Here is a 22257-nt window from a genome sequence, read left to right as displayed (position 1 = left end):
TCAAGTCTTTTAGAGGGCACGAATCGTTGTCCAGGTTAGAGGCAAAATGGAGCACCTTGTCCAGGGACCAGGAGATAGGTTTTGGCAGAGGTGCTGGGCATAGTCTAGCGCATGCCTTTGGCAATTTATTGAAGATATCACTGGACAGATTAATCTGGAAGGCGTACAGGAGTGGTCTATTCAAAGCCGATTTGCAGGTGGAAATCGTGTTGGCTGCTAAGCCTTGTCCATAAAGGTGAATTAAGGACATACAAAAATCAATGGTGATTTCCTTAGGATTTTTTGCCTTGACGAAAGAGACCCACTTTCTCCAGGAAGATTCGTATTGCCGTCTTGTAGATTCTGTCTTGTATTCCTCGAGGAAGTCTAAACTTTTCTTCGAGATTCCAAACCTTTTCTTTGCGGCTAAGGAGAGAAAATCATGAGATGAAGGTCCCTGACTTTCGATGATGAAGCGAAGACAGTCGACTTCTGTACTTGTTGAGAGAGAACTGGGCCCGGGATCGGGATCAGCTTGGGCTACAGCTCCAGGACCAGAGGGTACCAATTGCTCCGGGGCCACTTGGGAGCCACTAGGGCCGCTGTCCCTTTGAAGGTTCTCAGTTTGGAGAGGACTTTCAGCAGAAGGTTGGTGGGAGGGAACAGGTATATCCTGGACCATCTGTTCCAATCCAGTGACATGGCATCCACTGCTTCTGCCTTGGGGTCCTCGTACGGGGCCACATATCGAGGAAGTTGATTGTTGTCGCTCGTCGCGAAGAGATTGATCTGAAGTTCCGGGACTTGGTGAGAGATGAAGGAGAATGACCTTGCGTCTAGAGACCATTCCGACTCTATTGGGCTTGTCCTTGATAGAGCGTCCGCCGTCACGTTGCGGAATCCTTGTAGGTGAACTGCAGACAGGTGCCATTTCTTCTTTTCTGCCAAACGAAAGATCGGAAGAAGTACTTGATTTATCTGGGGCGATCTCGAGCTCTGACGATTGAGACATCTGATTACCACCGAGTTGTCCAGAGTCAGACGAATGTGGATCGAGGGAGGCGGGGAGAGTTTCTTCAGGGTGAGAAGAACCGCCATGGCCTCCAAGATGTTGATGTGAAACGTCTTGAATAGGGGAGACCATGTTCCTTGAACCTGTCGTTGGTGGGAGTGACCTCCCCAACCCTCCAGTGAAGCGTCCGTGTGGATGTTGATCGATGGAGGCGGGTGTTGAAGAGGAATGGACCTTTTCAGGGCCTTTGCTTCCGACCACATCTTTAAAAGTGAGCGAAGTCTGTTTGGAAGCCGTCTCTTGAGGTCTCTTCGAGCGATGGATGCGAAACGTCTCCAGACTCCCGCGGCATCCTTTAGCTGTGCGCGAAGCACTGGGTTTGTCACAGAGGCGAACTGTAGAGAGCCGAGAACTTGTTCCTGCTGTCGTCTTGAGATCCGTTTGGATTTTAGAAGTCTTCTGACAGACCCTGCTATTTCCTTCCTTTTCTTCTGTGGGATGGAATGGCGGTGTGACTGAAGATCCCAATGGATTCCCAACCATTGGAACTTCTGAGCTGGAGAGAGGCGAGATTTCTCAGTGTTTATCTTGAATCCCAGATGCTCTAGGAACTGGGAGACTTTGTTGCAGGCTCTTACACAATCTTCGGGCGATGTCGCCCAGACTAACCAGTCGTCTAGGTAGGCCATCACTTGGATGCCCTGAAGACGGAGCTGTTGGACGATGGCGTCTGCCAGCTTGGTGAAGATCCGTGGAGCCACGTTGAGCCCGAAGGGCATGGCCCTGAAGGCGTAACTTTTCCTTTGGAGTCGAAATCCTAGGTAGTAGGAAGCGTAATGATTCATTGGAATGTGCCAGTAGGTATCCGCCAGGTCTATGGAGACCGTGTAGGCCCTTTGAGGCAGAAGGGTCCTTATTTGTTGCAGAGTCAGCATCTTGAATTTGTTGTTTACAATGAACTTGTTGAGAGGGGATAAGTCTAGAATGACTCTGAGTTTGTCGGAGTCTTTCTTGGGAACGCAAAATAGTCTCCCTTGGAACCTGGTTGACTTTACCCTCCTGATCACCTTCTTGTTCAAGAGTTCTAGGACATATTCTTCCAGGAGGGGGGTTGACTGTTGGAAGAATTGCTGGAAGGCTGGGGGTGGTTGAGTCCAGCTCCAGCCTAGTCCCTTCTTGACGATGCTGTGTACCCAGGGATCGAAGGTCCAACGATCCTGGAATTGGCGGAGTCTTCCTCCCACCGGAAGCACTTCATTGCTTCTGGTGTCCCGAGAGTTTGCCACCTCGGCCGCTAGCTCTCCTTCCTCCTCTGCCTCTGGAGGGACGGCGAGAAGAATCTCTGCCGGAGCCTCTGCTTGAGCCCCTACCTCTAGGACGAAAGGTAGTAGAGTGTTGCTCATACGCAGGGGTGAAGACCGGTGACTGCGACACCACTGGTTGGGGGACCAACTGAAAGGTCTGTTGTGGCTGTGTGTCCACTTGGGGAGTAGCGGTACCCGGAAGCTGTCGTGTCTGTTGACGTTGCTGGGGTTTCGGCTTCTGAGGTTTCCTCTTAGGCTGAGGGCCATCATCCTGAGAGGATTTCCTCTTTCTTGACATGCCCCACTTGTGGAGAAGGTTCCTATTCTCCGTGGCGGCTTTGTCTACAATCTCTTTCACCAGAGAGGAAGGAAAGAGATACTTACCCCAGATATTGGAGGAAATTAGCCTCCGGGGTTCGTTTTTCACCGTCGCGTTGGTGAACACGAATTCACGACAGGCTCTGCGAGCCCTAGTGAAGCTATATAGGTCCTTTGTCACCGTTGCCAAGTGCGATTTGGCTAGGACCATATAAAAGTCCGGGACTCTAGTATCCCCGGCCATAAGTTCCAGCTGTACCTGGTGGGACAGCGACGCGGTAAGCCTCTCCTTCGTATCCTGTTCCCTACGAAGGAGGTGATCATTTATCCTTGGGAGGTCCTCATTAAATTGACGTCCGGCTACGTCAGGCTCTAGTTTCCCTACCGTGAAGGTTGACTGGAAGTCTTTCCAGTGCCTATCATCGGGAGGAACTGTAATGGAGAAGGGTCTACACTCCTCCAGTGCAGGGCAAGGTTTCCCTTCCTCCACGGCCTTTAAGACCGTTGTGAAGGCCTTTTCGATGAAGGGGAAGGTCGCAGCATTTGGCGCAACGAAGGTTGGATGCTTCTTGCTAAGCGCTGGCATCTTGGAGTTGTTGAAACCCCTACTCTTCACTGCCTGGGCTAACATAGCTTGGGCCTTCGCGAGATCGAACACGATAACCTCCTTCGGTTCGGTCTCTTCCTTTGAGGCTGGTTCGGACCTGAGCCGGACGTAACAGTCCGGATAAGCCTCAAAATTCGGGAAGAATTCCACTTCTTCCAGCAAGATAGAGCCAACCCTTTCACTGATGTAGATTTTGCCAGTTGTAATTGGCCTATGCTCGGCATATCTCCATGGGTTAGCTTCCGAGCAAGTGGGGAGGTCCTTAACCGAAATCCGTTTCGGTTGTTTAAGATTAGTGAGAGTCGTCCGGAATTGCTCCTGGGTTTCTCGTAGTTTTCTTTCCATGAGGGCTTCAAGCATCTTGAAGACCTCCTGAGTGGCCGATGGAAGAGGGTCCGGGGTGGCAGAAGTCGAAGGAACAGGTTCCTCGGACGGTGCAGGAGTTGCTGTGGGAGTAGGAGCAGGAGCGACCTCGGTCTCCGAATCAGGGTATTCCACCTGATCTTTCTCATAGTCGAGTTCCTCGCCCATGAGGTTCTTCTCCGTCTCTTCTGACACTTTCGACATACGTTCCACGTTATCGGAATCTAGATGGCACTCATGCATGGACTGGGCCATGACAATATCAGGTTCCACCACGATCTGGACGGTAGGGATCTGATCACGGGGGACCACAGAGTCTTTGGATGCCTTTGGGAAAAGCAAGGCCCTCAAGTCTTCGTTGGCAAGATACGGTCCGGTGGCGTTCTTCTGGAAGCCACGCAGCCATTTGCGTAGCTTCTCTCTAGCGTTGTCCCTTGCCTCAGCAGAAGGAGGATCGTCGAACGCCTCGACCAAACGACTCTGGCAGACTGTGCAGGTCTGCGGGTCCCAATACTTCAGGTCGCCTTTCTTGGCGGCGCAGGGGGCGTGGGTCCGGCACGCCTTGTGCCCGTAGAAGTCCGGGCGCTTCACCCCGCAGAAGTTGCTCTCACACTTCATATACTCCTCCTGTAAAAGAAAGAGGTCATGAGTACATGGAAGGCATAAGAATGACTTACATTACTCTAAAATTAAGATATCTTAATCTAAATTTTTAAACATTAAATTAATTTACAAGGCATTATAATGCTTGAGAATAATGAGCGGGAAAGGAAGTAGATAGACACATACTTGTGAATCCCGCCCAGTCGGTTACCGTAACCTTATCTGTAGGCAATTTCTTTTGTGGCCGAAGGTCACAATAAGAGAATCCATATGGATAAGCCGAGCTAAGCTTCTAACAGAAATTGCCCGCAGGGTGTAGCAGGGTCTGAGACCACTCAGATCCCTGGAGTGGAAGGGGTATAGGAGAAACCCCTTATTAAATGTAGGTTCCGGCAATCGGCTGCACTAAGACACACAGAGTATGCTGGAATATTGTAATGTGCAATCAAACAGCATAGCCACAATCTTGGATGGTAAGACAATACCTATATATAGAAGTGGCCAAGCCATCTGGTTGCAGTATTTTGACTGTCGGCATGTTGTCGGCAGGTATGGAAGGGGTGCATGTCCCTTAACGTCTCAGGAGGGTGCCGGCAGACCGACGGAACGCCGGAGGCCGGTCCTGCAGGGTGGAAGGCATCAAGACAGACACACTGAGTATCTAAAGTATAATACCAATGTGGCGACCGCCGGCACAGCGGCAGGTCGCCGGCAGGGGCCGGCGGCTCCGGCAGTCGAAGGCTGACAGCATTGTGAGCTTGGATCAATTCATAAGATACATATGTATATGGTTGTATACCTAGACCGTCGGCAATCAATGCCGGCATGCCGGTGGCCGACTCCGAAGGTCGGCCGGCTGTTACTAGGTAAGATGAGGGGTGGGACGTCGGCTGTATGTCGACGGAAGGCGGTAGCCTCCGGCACACGGAAGGCTGACGTCTTAGAGGGGGGAGGCATCTTATGAAAGAATGTCACCTGAGGTAGTGGCGGCTATCGCCGGCAGTAGAGGCGGCAAGGGACCGGCACCAGGATAGAAAGAGAGAAAGGTAAGGAGGGATGGAAGGGGTAAGATCCCATACCCCTCTGGCATCCCTCCGGAGAGAGTGCACTCATGATAGGAGTGGATACTCCTAGCATCCGGCGGCAGGGAACCGGCAGTCGGCCGGGTGCCTGGGGTAACCCAAGGGAGGGTTAGAGGGCACTCAAGAGGGGGGAATCCCCCACCGGCCGAACCGCTGCCGGCAACCACCCCCATAGAACGCTATGAAGGGTAGGTGTACCAGAGCGGCCAGCTCAGCAGGAGAACAATGTTAGCCCTACCACTCCACCCAAGGGAGGAGTTGTAGGACTAAGGACAGATGTGTGTAGGCAAGCCTACACCAAAGGGATAGGTGGGGAGGGGAAAGAAAAGGGTCTTTCTATAGAGGAGACTCTGTATGAGAACGGCCACCAAGGTAAGGGAGAACGCTCCCTAACCTAGGTTAGGTAGCCCAGAATGAGAACGGTACAGGAGTACCGTCTCAAACTATAATAGGACAGAGTCAAACCCCAGAGCTTAACCTAGAGAAGGAGGGCTAACTCCTAGGCTAGGAAAGCTTGAAAGACACATCACAAGTTGCAGGGAGGAAGGAGTAACCCAACCAGGTGCAACTGAGGAAGGGCAGAGCCCTTCCGTATTTCTCGGTTAGACCCTAAGGGAGGGTCATTCCCTTAGGGTAGGCAGAGAAGCTATAATTACTCTGTTTGTAGACAAAATTCCCCTATATAGAAGGGGAAGCAAGACTACACAGAGGGAATGCCCGCAGGCAGGGGGAAAGGGAGCATATAGGGGTTCCTACATTAGGTTAGGATGGAATGATACACAATCAACACAGTCCCCTATATGGTCCCCGAAGGCGAAAACACTTACATCACAGTTAATAGTATGTTTAAAAATGCCACAATCTTCATAACTTAACCTAGGAACACTGGTATATATCATGCATGAAAACAAGCACTAGGCTATCCAGCCTAGGGGCTAAGCTAGCGATCTAGTATAGGGTCGAACGGCGACCGAGTCTGATGAGCGCTAAAACACGATGTAAGTATTTCCTAGCTATGAAGACTAAATAACTAATAATATTAATTATTTAAATGATCGGAGAGGGCTTTTCTGGCTAACTAAATAAAGCATGCAATATGAACAGCGACGCCATAAAATGGCGCGTCCGGTATCGGTACAGCTCTGCCACAAAACACAATATTTTACGAAAAGTAGAAGTTACGTTACGGCGAGAGCCTATTTAAACAATACTGGGACCTGGTACTCAACTTTCCAGAAGAAGGCGAGGCTGAAGGTAGCGACATAACGGCGATGTAAGCTAATGAAAAAAGCACTTAGGGAAAATCCGACTTAAGCAAGGAGCTACAGGCGAAAGGATGAGGACGGACGTGACGTCATTTAGCAATGGCGCCCGTTTGTTTACGTCTCGAGTACCAAAAGCAGCCACGGATGAGTGTAACTGTGAAACGGCTCCCCAATTATTCTCCACCTTTCCATATCGAAGTGTTAACTCTATATGGGGTGCAGATAGCTATGTGGCGTGTTAATACATGCGTCCCCTGCTGATATACGATATCCTAGAGGGTAACCTTTAGGGTACTCCCACCAGAAGTTAGAATTCTGTGATAACCTTTACTTTAATTCTCTGGGAATATCCACTGTAATTAAATATACCCTAGGAAGCTACTGAAGGAACCTTCCATTAGGACGTCATGGCTTGAGCCCAAATATATATATATATATATATATATATATATATATATATATATATATATATATATATATATATATATATATATATATATATATATATATATATATATATATATATATATATATATATATATATATATATATATATATATATATATATATTATACTACTCTATGCAGTACCATATATTGCATTATTTATACTTTAATTCCTTGATAATTGACAACTGGAGATTTTTTTTTTAATTAATGTAAACGTCCAATTATTGAACCATCGTAATCGGACACACCAAAAGAGACCCACGTTTGTTTACGTTTGTTTGCAGTAAAGATTTGTGAAAGGGGTAAAAGAGGGAAGAAATGATTTGCTGAAGAAAATTCTGGAAGAAATGAAAGAAAATGAATATAAAAGGTGGATGAAAGAGTCTAGGAAATGGATGAATGATGTGGAAATGAATGATAGAACCGTTAGGAGAATGGAAAGAGAAGAGCTCAAGGCTAAGATTAGAGAAGTAGATGGTAAAAAGTGAAGGATGAGTTAAAAGAGGAAAATAGTTTAGAAATATACAAACAAGAGAAAGGTCAAATAGGAGAACAAATGTTTTATGACAACAAACCTGATCTGTTATTATGTATAAAGCTAGGGCCAACTGTTTAAGATTAAATGATAGGAAAAGACATGAAGTAGGAGGGAGGGTAGAATGTAAACTATGTGGGATAGAGACTGAAGACCTCTTGGCTCATTTTATTCTTAAGTGTCCAGACCTCAGCGACGAGAGAAGGAAAATAATAGAATTACAGCAACCTTACGAAGAAGAAAATAATAGGAAATGTGCTGTTTAATAAAGAAGGAATAGAGAAAAGAAAAGAATATATCTATCAGATGTGGGAAAAAAGAGAGAAGAAAATATAAGAATTGGGATAAAGAAGAAAACCAAGGATGTGCCGATGGAAAGGCTAATCCCTTCGCCTAACAACTGAACTGAACTTCACACTTCAGTCCTAGGACCCTTACTGTATATATTACTTGTTGGTTTCGTGGTAAAGTAGAGCCAAGGTTGATTGCTGCAAGTAATTAGTGTATGATATTACATCACGATACATTATTCGTGAATTTAGTGCTACCGTTGCCCTGAAAACACTATCAGACAATATTGACGACATAAAAATGTGCTTTCACAGAAACGTGACGATTGGATCAACAGTTGTATATTATAACTCCGTGCTGTCGGCCATGTCAGAGAAATTTCAAATAAAACCAAGTCTGGATTCCGTGGTAATTTTGCATGAATGGCATTCTCCTTAAAACGCATTATGTAATTCTTGATTGGTTACAGTATGAAATTGAATGAGTTTGCAAATAGTGAAAGATCGAAGCATAGATTATGAAACTGCTAACCATGCGTTTTTATGAAGATTGAAGTGTAAACGTCTACCACTGCTCTTTCAATCATTTAAAGCTTTATTTTTCAAGGAATATGTTGCATCGTTGCAGTCCATAAAGTTAGGGAAACCTTGTAACAATTTTGCTGATAAGGAAATTATGGAAAACTCCATAACTGGAAGTTAAATATAACTAGGCCTACGTATGGTGATCAAGCACTTTCTCCACTAAGAGAAAATGACCATAAATCAAGAGAGTTTAGGTTAGTAACTAACGAACCTATCATGACGTTTATAAATTAATCTCTCTCTCTCTCTCTCTCTCTCTCTCTCTCTCTCTCTCTCTCTCTCTCTCTCTCTCTCTCTCTCTCTCTCTCTCTCTCATATGCAATTGACAACCATTTTTAATTGGCACACGAACTTTCACTTCCGTTACGAACCAATTGAGTTCACAATACATTTCGGTAACGATTTTTTTACTCTACAGTTTATCACGTCATTGAATTATTATTATTTTTATGCCATAGTTTTATGTGGGAGATAAAATATGTGCGGGTGTGAGGGTTTGAAACATCCAAAACATATCATACACGGAGCTTCAAAGATTAAATTGTTAATTGGTGAAAAATACGTTAGCAATAAATTGAAAAACATGAAATAAACGCCATTGATACAAAGTATGAATCAGAGGATGGGGGAAATAAAGACATGTTCTAATTGAATGCAAGTGAGAAAATAGATGAAATAAACTCTTTCTTTAAATTATACGTAAATCAACCTCATTTATTAAATTTTGTCTTATAAGTGAGATCTCCAGTTAGCAAAAATGAAATTACTTTGTTTTTACGTCAACTGCAAGGAATTCCTTTTCAATGCTTAATAAGCAGCTCCTCTAAGAGAAGGACACTCCAAAATCAAACCATTGTTCTCTAGTTTTAGGTAGTGCCATATCCTCTGTATCATGGCCTTCCACTGTCTTGGGCTAGAGTTCTCTTCCTCTTCTTTTTTTTTGTTTTGTTAGTGTTTATTGTTTATATATGAAAGATGTATTCTAATGTTACTATTCTTAAAATATTTTAATTGTTAATTACGTCTCTTGGAGTTTACTTATTTCCTTACTTCCTTTCCTTACTGGGTTATTTTCTTTATTGGAGCCCTTGGGCTTATAGCGTCTTGCTTTTCCCACTAGGGTTGTAGCTTGTCAAGTAATAATAATAATAATAATAATAATAATAATAATAATAATAATAATAATAATAATAATAATAGTAAAGACAGGTTGGCCAGTCGTTCTTTCGACATGGAAGACGCCATTAGGCCTACTCTATCGAAGGAACATCAGAAAGACAATAAGTTCATCAAATAACATTGTGGTTGCCGCATTAATGTAATCTTTCATGTTCGATTGCAACTAAATTCTGTACCGATTAATCGACATTATGTATAGTATAACATAGTGTCTAGTCAGGTATTGCCTAAGCACATCATGTTGTTGACCTGAAGTTAACAAAGACGCTTTCAAAATAATTTCTATTTAATTCTTTTGTTACCCGGTGTCGTTGCCCCTCCTGCAACAATCCCCCTTCACGCTACAGGTGACAACATTTCCCTTGCTTAAATGCGAAAACAAATTAGACGAACATATTTCGTGACCCAGCGTAGTAATTTCTGGTGTTATGCATAATGTATTAGTGTATAGTGTATGTTGTTTGAACAGACTTGTCCCTTGCAAAGTATAGCAATTACAGGATCTGTGAAAATCCATCTACTTTTTCAAGGTCCTGAATTGATCGCCCAGCTACATTAAAATCAGATTACAATCGCTTTTACGCAATAATTAAAATGAATATATAAGCATGGTGCGTATAAATGACACCATTTCCTCAGAAGTATCATGGAAAGGAGCAATATTATGACGTCACGTAATGTCTGAGCTGCGATTGGTGGTTTTTTTTCCAGGTTCACGTAAGCTATTGACGCGGAACTTCCTCGTGCTGGACTCGTTGTCCTTTAGTTTGTAGTGTGTCCTGAAGATTCTGCCAAGTGAGGTGGACGGTCAATTGCTGGTACTTACTGGTCATGAAAGGAAGGAATCGGGAAATTTAAGCCACTGCATGAGCAGCTCAAATAGACTTGGATAAAACTTCCAAAGGATTTCGAAGTAGGTCTGTGCGATCTAAAAGCATTATTAATTAGCCTCTATCGTCTTAAGACTGGAAATAGCTGTAGGCTATATTTCCATAAACGTTTGAACTAGGTCTATAACTCCAGACACATTCGAATTAAATCTTTGATTCCAGAAACATTCCAAGTAGAACCACGATTCCAGAAACGTTCGAACTAAACATACGAATCCAGAAACATTCGAATTAGACATATGATTCCAGCGACATTTGAAGTAGGCCTTTACTTCCGGAAAACCTCGATATAGATCTATAAGCTCTATGAGCTTTTGGATTACACCCTGAAGATAAATAGAAATATCCTTTTAAGTTAAAAATTATTAGAACTATCAAAATGTATAAAATATCTTCGAATGAAATATTTACGTTTCAGAGGGCGTCGGAATAGATATTTACGTTTAACAGTTCAACTGTATGTAAAAGAAGGCTTACATTCAAAGGTAAACAATACATATTCTTTATAAACTAAATTGTCTTTATATTGTAAAATAAAAAGTCACATTGTATAAAGTAATTATTTCACCGACATGTAATAAAAAGTTGAAGCATGGCACATGTCACCTTTGTATCGTCATTATGAAATGACAACGCTACGACGTCTGCGTATACTAACTCTGTCTGGCACAGAACTTATCATGAAATAGTCGATTTGGTGGTAAATGTTGCACTTTATAAAATTTAAGTAAAGAAACGCTAATAAAATTGTCATTGTGATGAAATGACAATTGAGATCTGTAGCCTACACTGATAATAACGACAATGTAAGTTGTGAATTATGACATTGGAATGTAAATGAATATATTATCAAATAGAAAGTATTGGCCATAAGGAATCTAAATTAATGCGTAATAAACTGATAAATATTTGCAAATTAAAGATAATTCATGATAAAAATTGACGCAGGTTTTGAGGACCCGTTTATTACAACATATGATTAAGGATTATAACTATTATTATGCGTCGATGGAAATCTATTCTTCACCATTCGATAATTTTCTTTAATTATCTTTACGTGACTTTTAATTATAAACTTTAATCTTCCTTACAAAAAGAAAGTTCTCTCTCTCTCTCTCTCTCTCTCTCTCTCTCTCTCTCTCTCTCTCTCTCTCTCTCTCTCTGTTCAAACAGCTGTAAAAACAGCATTCCTGGCATCTTTACGAATTATTGATGTACGGTTGAATATAGTTTCTTTTATTTCGCTTAATGATCTTTATGTAAACATTTATTGCGTATTCAGTGTTATATCTTTGGCCCAACCTTTTCTGTTTCTATAGAGGGAAGTCACGAAATGTGTTGGGAATTTTTGCATTAATCTTTCTTTGTCTAGGCCTACTTATTATAAAGTTTTATCAAATTGTATCGCCCATTTTAATTAGTTTTTTGGTTGAATGAAAATTACAATTATTCAAGCAAATATATGAATGGGGGAGGGTAGTGCTGACGGCGGTGTAGACGGTGGTATACTGTAGTGAGGGTACTCTTGGGTCTTCTTCAGAGCGTCCTTTCGTCCTGGCTCTTATTAACTTCTCTACTGTACTTCTGTTGCCGCTTCATTTCTTTGAGCTTGCTGTCCTACGGCAGGGTTCATCCAAGTTGCACCCTGGCTCTGAATGGCCAACCAGGTCCCAACACCGGACTGTAGACCCAAATTCATGAATCAACCCAACCCTAAAGTGATTTTTTTATGAATTTATTTAGTTTGTATCTTGAAATCAAATTACGGAAAGTGACTTGTTTACAGTATTATTTCACAAGAGGATATTTAAAAAGTATTTTTTTTAACGAAAGGTAATTATTAATTTATTTTTTTCCACGAAGTGATTATTTCAGTGGGGTTATATTACGAAAAATGACTTAGTTTCTTTACAAAAAGTGACTTTCACAATGTTATTGTATTAGTTCCTTTGCAGCCTTTCATTGGCGGAAGTTGTTATTTTTTTTTACCAGTGTTTTGAAAGGATCTCCAAGTGAAATTTAAACACCTTTTAAGACAAAATAGAGATATCAGTATTAAGATAATTAATTCCACAATGCTGATTTCGTACAGGGCTGGCACTGTTGTTTTCATTGGTCACAGATTTTTCTATTTTGATCTACTGTGAATGCTTGCAAAAGTCGAAATGTTATATGGCCATTAGCTTTAGTTCTCTATTAAAAGGATCATTCATATTCGGGATGGCTACAGTTATACATTATTATTTTATTATTATTATTATTATTATTATTATTATTATTATTATTATTATTATTATTATTATTTATCCAAAATGAATAGAACAATCATAAACGACCATCAGCCAATAAAATAGAATCCTTCAATGTGAAGACGATACAAAATATATAATCTGAAATACAATGGTGTAGCCTGCAGTTGAATCCGCGAATTCAAAATTAAAATTTGTTACAAATTCTATGTTTAATATTTTATATACATTAATTAACTATTTAACATTATGATTTATTAAAACGTATTTTATTTTTTATTTGTCTTTTCTATTCGTTTTATATATGAGTTTTCCGCATTCTTCTTTTCTAACGAGGCTTGCAGCTCATCATAATAATAATAATGATAATAATAATAATAATGATAATAATAATTAGTGATAATTAGCAGTTGATAATAATAGGAATAATTTATAATTACCAATGATAATAATAGTCAACATCATGGGCAAAAAGCCAATTTCAAACAGAGGAACTTCGCTGTCATTATCGTTGCCTTAAATATTTATTATTACAAACAAACATTCTTTCGTGTTTTGCATCTCATCAGAAACAGGGTGATCATATGCGTGTTGACAGCTGTCATGATGACAAAATGACGAAGAAATTTGCTCATATAAGGAGAGTTCCACATGGGCGTGGCTGACAATGAGTCTTCTGTTCGCCAAGGGGCCCTATTTTAGCCCTCCATAAGACACCCCAGATCACCTTTCATCCTTAGTCTCCTGATTAGAGAGAGAGAGAGAGAGAGAGAGAGAGAGAGAGAGAGAGAGAGAGTACCATTCGTCAAGAGGATAGAAAAAATAGACATAGATAAGTTCTGCTTTTTCATTAGCCTTTTTACTATAATGTTTGTGTCAAAAACCTGTATGTGAACACCCCCCTCTCTCTCTCTCTCTCTCTCTCTCTCTCTCTCTCTCTCTCTTTCATATATATGTTGAACTATATGTATAACGATTTATACATAAATTTTTGTATATACGCATATATTTATTAATTTATACATATATTACACACCTATATATATTTACATATGTATAGCACATTTATTATATAGATATACGTATGTATAGTAGTTGTACATTTTATGCCTCTAAATATAGTTGAAACCAGGACCAGGCTGTATGGGTCCCGGTTGAAACATTTGATCCTCTCTCTCTCTCTCTCTCTCTCTCTCTCTCTCTCTCTCTCTCTCAGCACTGTAACACCTACCTTGCGACTGACCCGATCTATAAATCAAATATAGTTTTGTACAGATCCTGGTAAGGAAAATTAACCTTTGGTAGTTATTAGCGCTGTAAACTTATTTTTCTCTCGTGCCTACATTTGCATGTTACCGGACTGGTTTGTACAGTATCTGATTGCATGACCCAAGAATGTAATTATGATAAATCTTCATAATACAAAGGGCTATATTATCATGTTGGATCTTTTCTCTCGTTTATATACGGCTGATTTATTTTAACATTGTTACAGATCTTGAGATTTTTTTTTTGCTTATTACTTGTATATCGGCTAGTTTATTTGATATTTCCTTCCTATACTGGGCTACTTTCCCTGCTGTAGACTTTGGGCTAGTAGCATTCTGCTTTTCCAAACAAGGTTTCAGCCTGGCTAGTAGTAGTAGTAGTAGTAGTAATAATAATGATAATAATCATCATCATCATCATCATCATAGTAATACTACTACTACTACTGCTACTACTCATCATCATAATAATAATAATAATAATAATAATAATAATAATAATAATAATAATAATGATTATTATTATTATTATTATTATTATTATTATTATTGCGACATTGAGTGATTACGTAATCGAAAAGAAGAAGCCTCTAGAGTAAATTATTTTTGGATTGTTTTTAAAATTACGTTTGAATGTAAATTAACTAAATTACAATTGATTTAAGGAGAAATTGGGTAAAAAGAAATAATCTACCGGTTAATCCAAGTCTTAATTGTAATGAATAATGAAAAGAATATGCTATTAATTTTACACTGGATGGACATATTTGGAAATTATGCAATCTATAAAAAAATTGATTTTTGTAAAGACAGAATTGATTGCGAATAATAGGCCTACACAAATCCACATAAAATTCTTATACCTTCCAGGATATTCATTAAAACCAAACAGCTCATTAATATTATGTGAACAAAAATAATGACTGAACTGCATAGCTGAAGAACCAGTTCATATATTGTGAAAATCGAACATGATATATTTTTGCTACTCGACAGAAATCTGTTATTATTATTTTTATTATGATTGTTATTATTATTATTATTATTATTATTATTATTATTATTATTATTATTATTTTATTATTATTATTATTAATAATAGTAGTAGTAGTGGTAGTAGTAGTAGTAGTAACAGCTAAGCTATAATCCTAGTTGGAAAAGTAGGATGCTATAAGCCCAGGAGCTCCAAGGAGAAATAGCCCAGTGAGGAAAGGAAATAAAGAAATAGATAAGCTATATAAAAGTAATGAATAAAGAATATAAAATACCTTGAGATCAGTAACAACGTTGAACTAAATCTGTCATATATATAAACTATGAAGAGAGAGATTTACTGTATGTCATGGTGTTCAACAGAAAACATTCGCTACATTTCTTTCATTCAAACTTTGCGTTATTCCAATTTCTAAACACGAAAGTATTCGTGACACGATCCAATATGTGCAAAATGTGTGGTTGGTTTCTTGAACGATGGAATTTGGCATCAGTAATGCCAAATTAGCGTAATTTACCCCCCCCCCTCTCTCTCTCTCTCTCTCTCTCTCTCTCTCTCTCTCTCTCTCTCTCTCTCTCTCTCTCTCTCTCTCTCTCACAATTTCATAGATAATTTTTTCCACAAATAACTTTGTAACTAAAACTAATTTTTATTTTGATGCCTATTTATCCATCAAATAACAGGTTAACATAAGACTGTCTTTTTAGTTTTGATATGACAAGTATTTTAATATCTTAACTGATATTGAAATACATTATAACTTTTATTCAGTTCTTTTCAAATGTAGTTTAATAATATTCCTCATATACTTTCCTCAATGAGCTACTTCCTCTGTTTGGTTGTAGCGTAGCGACTTGCAAGTAATAATAGTAAAAATATTTAGCTTACTGCAGAGGAAGTATTTCGCCATAGTATTTTCTTAATGAAGGATATTGATGTGAATGAAATTTTGTCAGCAGCAACATTGTAGGGGGTAGGTTGGCTAGGGCACTTGTCACCCGTTTAGATACTGCCGCTAGAGAGTTATGGGGTCCTTAGACTGGCCAGACAGTACTACATTGGATCCTTCTCTCTGGTTACGGTTCATTTTCTTTTTGCCTACACATACGCCGAATAGTCTAGCCTATTCTTTACAGATTTTCCTCTGTCCTCATACATCTGACAACCCTGAGATTACCAAACAATTCTTCTTCGCCCAAGAGGTTAACTACTGCACTGCCATTGTTCAGTGGCTACTCTCCTCTTGGTAAGGATAGGAGAGACTCATTAGTTATGGTAAGCAGCTCTTCTAGGAAAAGGACACTCCAAGATCAAGTCTCCTGTCTTGAGTAGTGCCATAGCCTCTGTACCATGGTCTTCAACTGTCTTGTGGTAGAGTTCTCTTGCTCGAGGGAACACTCAGGCACACTAAAATATCTCATTTCTCTTCCTCTTGTGTTGTTGAAGTTTTTATAGCTAATATAGGAAATATTTATTTCAGTGTTGTCACTGTTCGTAAGATATTTTATTTTTCCTTGTTTCCGTTCCGCACTGAGCTATTTTCTCTGTTGGAGCTTCTGGGTTTATAGCACCCTGCTTTTCCAATTAGGGCTGTAGCTTAGCAAGTAATAATAATGATGCCTTTTAGCGCCGAATTGTCCTTGTGCTGATTTGTCCTAGTGTTGAATTGTCATGCGCTGAATTGTCTGCGCTGAATTATCCAGTGCGGAATTGTCGGTGTACCACACACACACACACACACACACACACATATATATATATATATATATATATATATATATATATATATATATATACATATATATATAATACATATATATATATATATATATATATATATATATATATATATATATATATATATATATATATATATATATATATATATATATATATATGGTACACCGACAATTCCGCACTGGATAATTCAGCGCAGACAATTCAGCGCATGACAATTCAACACTAGGACAAATCAGCACAAGGACAATTCGGCGCTAAAAGGCACACACGGTTCAGTGAATGACAATTCAGCATAAGAACAATTCAGCACAGTAACAAGTCAGCATAAGGAAGCAACTACAAGGAAATTCAGCAAAAAGTTTTAACACTTTATTGATATATAAAAGGGATATTAAAGATTTATTAAATTTACATATTAAGAATAATACATACAGTATATGTAAAAAGAAATGAATTAATTCATTTCTGCAATTCAATGAGGTAGCTTATATTTTGTAAGTATTCCAACTTATCAAATCGACTTCCATACTCATTAACAAGCGTTTTTATTGCCTTAGCTGTCCTTTGGTATTTTGGTTTTTTCTACCATCGTCGTGCCCTGCTCTTATTCTCAGTATTCTTTTCTCTATGCTATCTTGCTCTAGTTTAAGAAACTCGACAAACTTATAAAAGGTTGGATGGTTATGACCCAATGTTAACTGAAGACTTCGGTGCCACCCTTCTAATGAATTATTGGTCTTAGGTAGGTCGCCCTGCACTTGATCAAAAACAGTCCATAACTCGGGTTTAAAAACTGCATCTCTTCTACGACGACGGAATGGACGACCAATCCATGTGTCCTCGAAATAATTTGTTAACTCTTCCAATTCCGGAGGCATAACATCTTGCAATGATTCAAACACATTACAAACATCGTCAGCAGGCACAAAAGCTAAGGCCACCAACATCTTACAGTGTCGACGAATATGTTCGTCACTTACATAAATCTGGGTAAGATTCAATGCCTGTATTTTTCTCCATATACACTGAGCAAGGTGAAAAAAACAACCGCTTATTTACGTTCCAACAAAAAACTCTTGAAAATGCATTTTGGAAAGCCTTTTCAAAATCACATAGCATAGTGGCTGGCGTCAGGTCCGGGTATAGATTCAAAATAGTTCTTAATGCCTTTTTCATATGAATCCTCTGTCTTATTTTGCAGTAGTATATATATCACTGGAAAAAACACATCCTTCACAAAGCATATGAATGACACAAAGTTGGTGGAAAAGGCGTGGAGCTACCTTAAATGTACCATCTGCAAGCCAGTTTTTTGTATTCTTTGAGGAGTTCAACATTTTTTCTAGTCGAAAAGATAAACATTCTATTAGTAACTTCAACCCCAGAATCGTACAATAAAAACGGTTCTCCACTGTGTGTTACACGCAAATGTCCAGGTAATACAATATCACTGACATCATTAGGTGCTGGAATTGGCTCACCATCTCTTTTTCGTCGGCGCTGACCAGTCTGTTGTAATGAAGTATACTTAGGGAGTAAAACCGTAGCTTCATCTGGCAAAGAGACCTGTGTTTCTTGAATGATTCTTCTTGGGACATCATTAGATGCACTGGCTCGTTCACGTAGGCCAGAAACCATCTTCTTTATTGCTGATACTGCTGGCTGAGGCACATGAGTATGGGCCTTTGCATCTTCCCACAAGTTTCCGTTGACATGGATTCGACCTTTGCATCTGTCTTGTGTACAACGCCAAGACACTTTTCTATCCAATCGATAGCAAAATCCATTTAATAGAATATGCTCGCGTCCTTTCTCCGATAAAATTCGCACCATAAGGCTGGCTTTTCAGTTTTAACTAAGCAAATGTTTATAAACAACTGTATTCCAGAAAAGGGAATATATACCGTCCTAAGCTTGTACTATAACTTTCTTTATTTATTCAGTGGTTGTTATTGTTAACAACTGTGAATTACAACAGTAATAATAATAATAATAATAATAATAATAATAATAATGATAATAATAATAATAATGACAATGATAATAATAAGAAAAAATATTCTTTATATGCTAATGATAAGATAAGGGTGAATGTGTGTGCATTTTTGCACTGAATTGTCCTTGTGCTGATTCATCGTTGTGCTAAATTGTCATGCGCTGAATTGATTCTAAGCTGAATTGTCATTCGCTGAATTGGCAGCGCTGAACTGTCGGCGCTGAACTGTCCTGCGCGGAATCGTCGGCACACGATATATATATGTATGTATGTATATATGTATGTATGTATTATATATATATATATATATATAATTACACATATACATACATACATACATATATTACCTCTTACGCCTATTGACGCAAATTGCCTCGGCTAGATTTCGCCAGTCGTCTCTATCTTGAGCTTTTAATTCGATATTTCTCCATTTATCATCTCCTACTTCGCGCTTCATATTCCTCAGCCATATAGGCCTGGGTATTCCAACTCTTGGTAGTGTCTTGTGGGGCCCAGGTGAACGTTTGGTGAACTAATCTCTCTTAAGGAATGCGAAGAGCATGCCCAAGCCTTCTCCATCTACCCCTCATCATGATCTCATCCACATATGGTACTCGAGTAATCTCTCTTATAGTTTCATTTCTAATCCTGTCCTGCCATTTAACTCCCAATATCCTTCTGAGGCCTTTGTTCTCAAATCTACTAAGTCTATTGAAGATTGTTTCAGTCTATGACTCATGTCCATATAGTAACACCGATCTCACTAAACTGATATATAGTCTGATTTTTATATGTAATTTCAGGCGATTTGATTTCCAAATTTTACTTAACCTAGCTATTGTCTGATTTTCTTTTTTCAATCTTTCACTAAACTCTAATTCTAAAGACCCTGTATTGTAGATCATAGTTCCTAAATACTTAAACGATTCTACCTCATTAATTCTTTCTCCTTCCAATGATATTTTATCTTCTATTGCATACTCCGTTCTCATCATCTCTGTCTTTCTTATATTTATCTTCAGCCCAATCTCGTGTGATATTTCATGCATTCTGGTATGCAAGCATCGCAAATCCTGTGGTGTTCTGCTAACAAGTACAGCATCATCAGCATACTCTAGGTCTGCTAAATTCTTATCATCAATCCAGTCTAATCCTTCTCCAACATCTCTGACTGTTCTACGCATTACAAAAGCCATGAGGAGGATAAACAACATAGGTGACAACACATTCCCCTGGAGTACTCCGCTGTACACTGGAAATTCATTTGATAAGACTCCATTAACATTAACTTTGCACTTAATATGCTCATGAACAGACTTATTCAATTTACATATTGAAGAGGAATTCCATAATAACGCAGGACTCTCCATAAAATTGGCTGATGCACACTATCAAAGGCTTTTTCATAGTCCACAAATGCCACCAAAAGGGGATTTCTATATTTTATGCATTGCTGTACAGCATGTCTCAAAATAAAAATTTGGTCAGTGCAACTTCTACCTTTTCTAAATTCCGCATGCTTATTTCTTAGTGTTTCATGAATCTTTCTGTCCAGTCTTTTTAGAATAAGCATACTATATATTTTCATAAGAACTGACGTAAGTGTTATGCTTCTGTAATTATTGCAATTTGTCAGGTCTTTTTTTTTTATTTTTTTTTTACCAACACTCCCAACTCCAATTCATCAGGTTTTGCCTTTTCATGTCACATTCTACAAAATAATCTTGTTAGTAGTCTGGAAGTCACTTCTTTTACGGCCAGTATCATCTCGGCAGTTATTCCATCATATCCTGGGGCTTTCCTTCTCTTTAGATTTTTTAGGATAGCATCGACTTCAAACAGACTGAATTCATTCATGGGTACATCAAGGTCTTCATCAGCTTCAGATATATCAGTCAAATTATTCCCTTCATATCTCCTATTGATAACTTTACTAAAGTGTTCCATCCAACGTTGTCTTTATCCTCTTCTGTAGCTATGACAGAATCATCGTGTCTTTTTGATGGGCATATGCTTCTTCTTCTTTGCTCAGTCGAGATTTCACAATAATTATATGAGCAATTCTTACTCCATAGCCACTACCTGAATTTATAGCTTTGTCAGCCTCATTTGCTTTACTGTCTAAATATTCTCTTCAGTCATTCCTGGCTTTTATTTTGACCTCACTGTCGATACTGGACTACTTAGACTGCTCTACCTTGTAATTTTCATTGCTTCCTCGAAATCTTTCAACAACTAATTTCTGTCTTTGTCTCCTTTTCATAATATCACAAGTATCATTTGATATCCATGGCTTTCTCCTTGTAACTGTTTCACCATCAGCTGACTGTTATATGTTCTTAATATCACATCATTCTTCAATAATTGTCTGTTCTTTGTCTCTTAAAGTTTCTAAGACTGCAAATCGATTCCTACTTACAATTACAAATGTTTCTCTGTGCTCTTCTTCTAAATGCTTAGTTGTATCAAACCTAGGTATTCTATCAATCTCTGTTGGGTGCTTTCAGTTTTAATTTCAGTGTGGCATTAAGAAGCTGGTGATCACTACCAATATTGGCACCTCTGTAGCTTCTTACATTTCTGAGAGTCCTCCTTTTCTCCCTATTAATGGCAATGTGATCTATCTATTTTTTGTAATTGCCACATGGTGAAGTCCATGTATACTTGTTGATGTTCTTGTGTTGAAAAAGAGTACCTCCAACGACAAGAGTGTTTGCTGAACAAAAAATTATGAAATGTGTTCCATTTTCCTTTTCAACTTTGCCAAGACCCTCGACACCCGTCTCATTCTCAATCCCTTGTTTATTTCTTCCAACATTGACATTAAAGTCGGCAATCACAATTTTCATATCTCTTTCTGGGATTTCATCTATTACCCTCTGCAGTTCATCATAGTATTCATCTTTCCTTTCTACAGGGGAATCATTTATTGGGACATAGCAAACTATAATACTCATATTGCACTGCTTTGATTTTAACTTTTCTAGTAACAATCTACTATTTACAGCTCTCCACTCGGTTAATGGTTTTTCTTTCTCTTGGCGCCATCATCATTCCTACCCCTTCTCTTTAAACTCCATCTGATCATCCTGAGTAGATATATATATTTCCTTGGTCTAAAGTTTCCTTGCCAATCCCCTTACAACGTGTTTCACTTATGGCTAAGATATCCAAACCATATTTCATAAATTCACTCTCCACTTGCTCTAAATTCCCAGTTTGATTCTTGGTTCTTAACATTCCAATTAGCCTACCTATTTTCAATTTTTCTTTAGTATTTATAAACAGGAGATTCTTAGCACCCTGCTATGCCTGGGATGAGGGGCCATTCTTTCATCTTCTCTTACCATGACTGACTAAATCCAGAGAGGATTCATTGGCTAGATACATCAAAGGATAGCCAGTTCCTTGTGATGCGCAGTGCATATCTAACTAAGGCAAGTGACCCCTGCCGGTCCATACTAATTCTAGTAAGATCAACTGCCAGGCATCAGGAGTAAAAGCCAAAGAGACAGTTTGTCCATCGCCTTAAACCCAATCCATCAACGT

At 39.2% G+C, this 22257-nt stretch overlaps 1 protein-coding gene across 2 annotated transcripts in view; it reads left to right on the top strand.

The window, feature by feature from the left end:
• The first annotated feature begins 8295 nt into the window (after positions 1 to 8295).
• LOC137658700 (transient receptor potential cation channel subfamily A member 1 homolog) overlaps positions 8296 to 22257 on the top strand; it is a 351715-nt gene continuing 337753 nt past the window's right edge. The window contains exon 1 of one of the 2 annotated variants that reach the window (XM_068393691.1): positions 8296 to 8586. The gene's annotated coding sequence lies outside the window, so the exon portion shown is untranslated. The remainder of the gene's footprint in view (positions 8587 to 22257) is intronic. The other variant, XM_068393692.1, reaches the window with a different exon arrangement.

This window comes from Palaemon carinicauda, chromosome 19 (assembly GCF_036898095.1).
Source record: "Palaemon carinicauda isolate YSFRI2023 chromosome 19, ASM3689809v2, whole genome shotgun sequence".
In the NCBI taxonomy this organism is placed as follows: Eukaryota; Metazoa; Arthropoda; class Malacostraca; order Decapoda; family Palaemonidae; genus Palaemon; species Palaemon carinicauda.
This window is presented reverse-complemented; position numbering and strand designations above follow the sequence as displayed.